This window comes from Moschus berezovskii, chromosome 9, assembly GCF_049115385.1.
Source record: "Moschus berezovskii isolate FMDL1 chromosome 9, NW_MosBer_1.0, whole genome shotgun sequence".
NCBI classification, from domain to species: Eukaryota; Metazoa; Chordata; class Mammalia; order Artiodactyla; family Moschidae; genus Moschus; species Moschus berezovskii.
This window is the reverse complement of record NC_142468.1, coordinates 5096346-5105282: the sequence shown is the minus strand read 5'-3', so window position 1 is coordinate 5105282 and position 8937 is coordinate 5096346. Positions and strand designations below refer to the sequence as shown.

Genomic DNA, 8937 nt, shown 5'->3' with positions numbered 1-8937 from the left:
GCTGGAGCAGCTGGGAAGAGATACTCCACGACCAAGTGGAATATAAGAATCCAGTGTTCTGGGGAGGAAGGAACAAGATGGCGGAGGGATAAGATGGCGAGACCACTTTCTCCCCCACAAATTCATCAAAAGAACATTTGAACGTGGAGTAAAGGCCACAAAACAACTTCTGAATACTGGCAGAGGTCATCAGGCTCCCAGAAAAGCAGCCCATTGTCTTCTAAAGGAGAGAGAAGAAATCCAGCTCCACCCAGCAGAACACCGACACATGCTTCCCTAACCAGGGAACCCAGACAAGTCACCCGTCCAACCCCACACACAGCGAAGAAACTACATAATAAAGAGAATTCCACAAACTGCAAGAAGAGGGAAAGGCCACCCCAAGCAAAGCAATATAAGCAAGATGAAGAGGCAGAGAAATACTCAGCAAGTAAAGGAACAAGATAATTGCCCACCAACACAAACAAAAGAAGAAGATATAGGGAATTTACCTGATAAAGAATTTCAAATTTTGATGGTGAAGATGATTCAAAATCTTGAAAGCAAAATGGAGTTACAGATAAATAACCTGGAGAAAAGGATTGAGAAGATGGAAGAAAGATTTAATAAGGACTTAGAAGAAATAAAAAAGAGTCAATATACAATGAATAATGCAATAGATGAGATCAGAAACACTCTGGAGGGAACAAACAATAGAATAACAGAGGCAGAAGACAGGATTAGCGAACTAGAAGATAAAATTGTAGAAATAAATGAAACAGAGAGGAAAAAAGAAAAACGAATTAAAAGAAATGAGGACAATATTAGAGACCTCTGGGACAATGTTAAACACTCCAACATTCGAATCATAGGAGTCCCAGAAGAAGAAGACAAAAAGAAAGACCATGAGAGAATACTTGAAGAGATAATAGTTGAAAACTTCCCTAAAATAGGGAAAGAAATAATCACCCAAGTCCAAGAAACCCAGAGAGTCCCCAACAGGATAAACCCAAGGCAAAATACTCCAAGACACATATTAATCAAATTAACAAAGATCAAACACAAAGAACAAATATTAAAAGCAGCAAGGAAAAAGCAGCAAATAACACATAAGGGGATTCCCATAAGGATAACAGCTGATCTTTCAACAGAAACTCTTCAGGCCAGAAGGGAGTGGCAAGACATACTTAAAGTGATGAAAGAAAATACCCTACAGCCCAGATTACTATACCCAGCAAGGATCTCATTCAAATATGAAGGAGAAATCAAAAGCTTTACAGACAAGCAAAAGCTGAGGGAATTCAGCATCACCAAACCAGCTCTCCAACAAATGCTAAAGGATCTTCTCTAGACAGGAAACACAGAAAGAGTGTATAAACTTGAACCCAAAGCAATAAAGAAAATGGCTACGGGATCGTACTTATCAATAATTACCTTAAACGTAAATGGGTTGAAATTTTCAAAAAGGCTAGGAAACAATTCTCATAGCCATCAATAGTTCAGTGTTGAGTTCATGAATAGTTTTTAAAGTTTGGGACAAACTGTAGTATTTGCTATTTGAAGTACTATTTGTAATTGGCATATTACGATGTAACATTGGTCTTCATTTCCAACTTAAAACGCCTAAAAATGCCTAACAGGTTTTTAGATTTGTGAATTTTAGTTGATATGTATTTTATGATGTTACTGAACCTGCAGGAATATTGAAATATTTCAGAGAACTTATTCACTGTACATTTAATTTATTTTATTTATAAAAGTTATGAACTGTAGAAAGTTTTACTTGTTGGGTCAAATGCTTGTTGCTTCAAATGCTTGTTGCATTTGAAGTGCTAGTTACAAGAAAATCAAATACCTTCAATGTATAAATGCTATTAAGTTTTTAAAGGACTCTGGAGTATAAGTAAGTTTGTTTAAAGAAATTTAGTCTATTCAACCTGAATCAGCTCTGTCAAACATTAATTAAAAGCCTCATTTAAAATAAATAAATAAATAAATAATTGTGGTGGGAGGGAGTGTTGGGAAGCTGGCTGGAGGTGGAGGTGGTGAAGTTTATTAATCTAATTAAAAATGAAGTTGCATTTCCATTTTCCAAAACCACCCATCCACCATCGTACTGTGTCACTAGACATTATGTACGATTTTACTTTGCGACAGAAACCATTACATTTAAAAATTCATTACAGCAAGGTTAGTTAGACACATGATGGATGCAGCTTTAATCCTGCCATATATTATTACAGGTAAAATGTAAATGATGAAAAATATTTTGTGCTTATCAGCATTTATGTGGAAATGTGTTTTACAGTGATATATGGTGTTATATTTCTATTATTGTGATGAAAAAGAAAGCAATACAAAAAGACGAAGTGTTTATTAAAACATGAAAAAAAAAAAAAGAAAGAAATGGTTTTGCAGCACTGAAGAGATTATAGAAAGTAAATTAGCTAGATCAGACCTGTTTTATGTAGTAATTTTATAGTTTATTTTAATTATTTCAGTTGTAAAATATTGTTATACTGTTCATTAGCTCTGATTGTTCATATTAAACTATTGTAATGCAAATAAATAAATAATCAAAAAAAAAACAACAAAACTTAGAAAAGTTCAATATACTTGATAAAATTATGAATTTGATCATTTTAATTGGAAAAATAGTGTAAAATCTCAAACCACTAGAATGAAATGGAAAAGAAAGGCAGTAGAACAAGAACAAGATCTATTACATGCAAAAAAATGAAAAAGAAAATTAAAATACATATAACATGTCAATCCTACTCTTCAAATTCATCTCACCTTCCCACTTTGCCCCTGTATTCACACATCCATTCTCTACATCTGTATCTCTATGCGTGCCCTGGGTATAGGCTGTTGCAAATGTGAATTGATATAGCTACTGTGGAAAACAGTATGGAGATTACATAAAAATCTAAAATAGAGCTACCCTATGACCCAGTAATCCTGATACTAGGCATACAACCAGAGTGACAGTTGCAAAGTCATGTCAGACTCTTTGTGACCCCATGGACTATAGCCTGCCAGGATCCTCCATCCATGGGATTCTCCAGGCAAGAATACTGGAGTAGGTTGCCATGTCCTTTTCCAAGGGATCCGCTCAACCCAGGGATTGAACCTGGGTCTCCCATACTACAGGAAGTCTCTTTATCATCTGAGTCACCAGGGAAACCCAAGAAAATCACAACCCGGAGAAAACCACAATTCAAATTGACCCATGTGCCCAAATGTTCATTGTAGCACTATTTACAATAGCCAGGCATGAAAACAACGTAAATGTTCAATGACAGATAAATGGATAAAGAAGCAGCCATACATATATACACAGGGATATTACTCAGTCATAAAAAAGGAATGAAACTGGATCATTTGTAGAGAATTATGTACTTCTATATTAACTTTTGTTGCACATGTCATTTGTTTATGCCCTATTCCCATGCCTTTTTTAAAAATTTATTTATTTTAATCGGAGGCTAATTACTTTACATTATTGTATTTGTTTTGCCATACATTGACATGAATCCACCCTGGGTGTACATGTGTTCCCATCTTGAACCCGCCTCCCACCTCCTTCCCCAATGATACAGGATGCTTGGGGCTGGTGTACTGGGATCATCCCATGCCTTTTTAATATCACAGATTAATACTTTACCCAACACATTTTTTTCTTGGCCTCTATTATGGCATTGTGCTAGATAATATAAATGAGTAAATATGAATGACACCATTCTTCATTTCAGTTCAGTTCAGTTTATTTCAGTCGCTCAGTCATGTCCAACTCTTTGCGACCCCATGAATCTCAGCACGCCAGGCCTCCCTGTCCATCACCAACTCCCGGACTTCACTCAAACTCAAGTCCACAGAATTGGGGATGCCATCCAGCCATCTCATTCTCTGTCGTCCCCGTCTCCTCCCACCCCCAACCTTTCCCAGCATCAGAGTCTTTTCCAGTGAGTCAACTCGCCGCATGCGGTGGCCAAAGTATTGCAGTTTCAGCTTTAGCATCAGTCCTTCCAATGAACACCCAGGACTGATCTCCTTTAGGATGGACTGGTTGGATCTCCTTGCAGTATAAGGGACTCTCAAGAGTCTTCTCCAACACCACAGTTCAAAAACATCAATTCTTCAGCGATCAGCTTTCTTCACAGTCCAACTCTCACATCCATACATGACTACTGGAAAAACCATCGCCTGAACTTAAATCTACTTTGGGAGAAATCTTTCTTAATAAGCAATGCAAAAACTGCAGAGAATCTGCCATTAAGGAAAAACAACAATTTATAAATAAATTAATATTTGACTAATTTACATAATCCACATTATCTATTTAAAAATATGAAAACTTAAAAGCAAATTTTTGCTTTGACTTTAGACTTGTAATGAAATTTAATACTGACTAAAAATGATCCATCATTAATTGAAGATATTAGAGATTTAAAAGAAGACAAATGAGAACTCTGTCAGTGAGGTTAACAATTCAGTTCAGTCAGTCATGTACGACTGTCCTTGAGCCAGTGATGACATCCAACCATCTCATCCTCTGTCGTCCCCTTCTCTTCCCACCTTCAATCTTTTGCAGCATCACTGTCTTTTTAGATGAGTTGGCTTTTCACATCAGGTGGCCAAAGTATTGGAGTTTCAGCTCCAGCATCAGTCCTTCCAATGAATATTCAGGATTGATTTCCTTTAGGATGGACTGGTTGGATCTCCTTGCAGTCCAAGGGACTCTCAAGAGTTTTATCCAACATCACAGTTCAAAAGCATCAATTCTTAATTGCTCAGCTTCCTTTCATGTTCCAATTCTCACATGACTACTGGGAAAACTATAGCTTTGACCAGACAGACCTTTCTTGGCAAAGAAATGTCTCTGCTTTTAATATGATGTCCAGGTCTGTCATTTCCCCAAGGAGCAAGCGTCTTTTAATTTCATGGGTACAGTCACCATTTTGCAGTGATTTTTTGAAGCCCAAGAAAATAAAGTCTGTCACTGTTTCCCCCATCTATTTCCCATGAAGTGATGAGATCAGATGCCATGATCTTCATTTTTTGAATGGTGAGTTTTATGCCAACTTCCTTACTCTCTTCTTTCACTTTCATCAAGAGGCTCTTTGGATTCTCTTCTCTTTCTACCATAAGGATGGTGTTATCTGCATCTGAGGTTATTGATAGTTCTCCCAGCAATATTGATTCCAGCTTGTGCTTCGTCCAGCCTGGCATTCTGCGTAATGTACTCTGCACAGAAGTACAAGGCAATGGCAAGCCACTCCAGTACTGTTGCCTAGAAAATCCCATGGATGGAGGAGCCTGGTAGGCTGCAGTCCGTGGGGTCACTAGGGGTCGGACACGACTGAGCGACTTCACTTTCACTTTTCACTTTCACACATTGGAGAAGGAAATGGCAACCCACTCCAGTGTTCTTGCCTGGAGAATCCCAGGGACGGGAGATCCTGGTGGGCTTCCGTCTGTGGGGTCACACAGAGTCGGACACGACTGAAGTGACTTAGCAGTAGCAGCACTCTGCACAGAAGCTAAATAAGTTGGGTGACAGTACACAGCCATGACGCACTCCTTTCCCAATTTTGAACCGGTCTGTTGTTCCACGTCTGGTGCTAACTGTTGCTTCTTGACCTGCATACAGGTTTTTCAGGGAGCAGGTAAGGTGCTTTGATAAATCTCATTTCCACAGCAAAGATTAGGAGTCTAAGGACATTTGAAAACAGAAACATTTCAAATGTTCTGGGCCTCGCACCTCTTCTCATCCAGACGCACTAAACTAAGGCATCCGGAAAGCAATACTAAGTATGCTTGCATGCGTATGTGTGGTGCACACACAGGTATTTTTTAATAAGAGAGGCCTGATGCCTTCTTTACCATCTCTCCATCCTGAGACTCTTTTAAAGACTGTTTTACGGTTTTGGCTTCCTGACACCCAAGCAAACTGAGAAGCAAGATGTTCATTTGATTATGTAAAAGCTGGCAAAGTTGAAGTCAAGTGTATCCCCTTTAAGTGACCTTTCTCATAAGATTTTCTCCAGGTCTTTCCTCTCTGTGGGAATCAGCTGTATATTGCTAATTAGTTTCTTTATTAGCTTACCTTTTCCTGTTAATTGGCACTGATCACTTTGCTTCTTATCACCTCCATTCCAGTGTGATATTAGAAATACTAACAAAAAATAATTATTCATGCTTATGTATTCAATTTGCTGATTTGGAAAGCATTCAATATTAGTAATTAAGTCTAGGTAATAGCTCTTGGTTGAAAGATAATTATAAAGGCACTTTGATAAGTAGTGTTTATGGGTGTGGCAAAGCATGCAGTTTCAGTCACCTGATTGCCCAGAACATTTGAGTTGGAGATTGAGACTATAGAGGAAAAAACAAAACTTTTTCTTCTACCAAGTTCTCAACTGAGATTCCTATAGCAAAACATAGATTAACAGGAGAAAAACATAAATTTTATGTAACATGGAAAACTTTATAAGGAAATGGAGATGCTAAGAAACGGTTAAAAAAAATAGTCCTAAAAATGATTGTTTTTATGTTAGTTTTGCCGATGGGCAGAAAGTTCTGGAATGATGTGATGAAACAAAGGGTATGCATTGAGGAACTTAGTACCTGTTGGTTCAGATAGCGCTCTGTGACCCTTTGCCTCCTGAGGTAAGGGAGTTCCTTTCCTCTGTGTTTAGGGACGACACTTCTCACGTGAGGGTTTTATCACCTGCTTTGCAGAAGGTTAGAAATTCTTTCCTAGATTTCATGACCTGCTGTAGAGGATGGTCAGAATTTCATTCCTGTGTGTGCTATTTCTCAAATTCTTTCACCTTGAAATATTTCATATGCCAAACACCACATTTGAGGTACCAATTCCTGAACCCTATCAGACAGAATCAGGGTTTCGTGGACACCCAAAAGTGGTTCGTGTACTCCTAAGCTCATGGAACCCCACTTCAACAATTAGTTATAAAGGTATAGGCCATGTCAAAGATTCATATACAAAATCAGTTGTCCTAGTATTGAAAAACAAATGTTAGGAATGATTTTTCATTTCAAAACAGATTAAAGAGCAGGTGATTTTTTTTTATACAAGTGTATTGTCCTTTTTGAAATTCTCCTCTCATTCTGCCAAAAATATAACATATGTCTTTTATAAAACTATTTATTCTAAACATATATGTTTTCCTGTATTCACTTACTCATGTATATGAGCATGTGAAAAACAAAATTTTATGAACAAGCTTGACATAGAAAACGTATAGGAAGCACCTTTGAATTGATCAAGGCAAAGTCTTTTTCACTCCTTAATCATAAGTACAGTGAATCCTTAATTTCGATTGAATCCACAATGTTTTAATGTCATCATTTTAAAAATGACAGAAGGTCCATAAATGACATTTCATAAAGGACTGGAACAGTAAAAATTGCTTAATATTAAAACACATCAGACACAGACCTGAGGCTAGAACCATGGGTCAGCGGCCGGTCTTTCCTACACCCAAGGCAAACGCCATAGATAACACCTGCGTGTGTGTGCTCAGTCACACAGTCGTGCGTAACTCTTTGGGACCCCATGGACTGTAGCCCACAAGACTCTTCTGTCCATGGGATTATACCAGCAAGAACACTGAAGTATTTTGCCATTTTCTCTCCAGGGGATCTTCCCAACCCAGGGATCATACCAGAGTTTCCTGGAATTTCTGCATTGGCAGGTGAATTCTTTGTCAGTGACACACCTGGGAAGCACGTGGATAAACCACTTTCCTACATCTAAAAAATAAGTACAGAAGTCCATTTCACAAGTGAAATTAAGCAAAAAGATTTAAGAACTTCTTTTATTTTTAGCTATTAAAAGTTTTATTGTTTTCATTTGCTCCAAGATTTTGGAAAAGGCTCTGGTGTATTAAAAAGCCTCCTAGTGGCTTCAGTGACGGCTTCAGGCAGAAGCCCTGACATTAGTGGGGCTCCTCAAGGGCCGCTGGGCTCCAGAGGCTCCTAGCTGTGCCTGAGGGTGAGCCTTTCAAAGAAATATTCACCCAACCCAGCCTGAAGACCTGCCAGACTGCGGAGGTCGGTCAGGTGGTCACCCATCTTCTTGATGAGACTCACCTCTTCATCTGGGATGTGTCTCTCCAGGAGTCACAGAGGTGGGGGACTGCACAGACAGAACCCAGGCCACGCAGACCCAAAAGGGCGTGGTTCAGGATCTCCGTGGGAAGGGCGGTTCCCATAGCGTCCTGGGTTTTACCCCCATGCATCTTGAGATGGCTTCTGCATAGCCAGTAAGAGGGCGCAGCTGCTGTGCTGGTTTTGCATTTTCAAGAGACACTGCAGGCCTTCCTGCTTCTCCTTGGCCAATTCACAGAAACAGTGGCCCACACCCTGCAGAGCCACATCATCACGGTTGAAATAGAAGCCCAGAGATAGGGAGGTGTAGGAGCCCACATACGCATGTTGACCGCACGACTGACGGCAGCTCCAGCTCGGTGGAATAACTCTGATGAATCTGGGGGTTCACGGTTAATCAGTTATAAGGAGCTAAGCTCAAACAATGGTGTTGACTAGTCCTGGCGATTACGGACAGCTGAGTGGCTGATTCTGAAGGCTGCGATTGGACGAGAGGTTGGAGGGTGGTTTGCCCTGGGGCAAGGGGCATGCTGGGTCTGTTCCTTCCAAGCACTGGTGAAACAGGAGACAGATTCACAGGACCGGCAAGTGAGTTTTTAGGCAGATTCGCAGGACCACCAGTTAAGAATTTTTATCAAGATATTTGAGAGAAAAATCTTTGCTTTTTCCCTGGTACCTGATGGGTGAAAGACGCCCACCTTCCAGAGCTCTGCTTATAGTTAGAAATCAGTCCATTTTTGTGATGCTCTTTCTGCTTAACGGGACAGCATACGAGAGGAAGTGTTGGTCCTATGTCACTGCCAAAAGCGTTTGTTTCTCTGG

The 8937-nt window shown here is 39.5% G+C and overlaps 1 pseudogene; it reads right to left on the bottom strand.

The window, feature by feature from the left end:
• Positions 1-7983: 7983 nt before the first annotated feature.
• Positions 7984-8512, bottom strand: LOC129562768 (ferritin light chain pseudogene; annotated as a pseudogene).
• Positions 8513-8937: the final 425 nt, after the last annotated feature.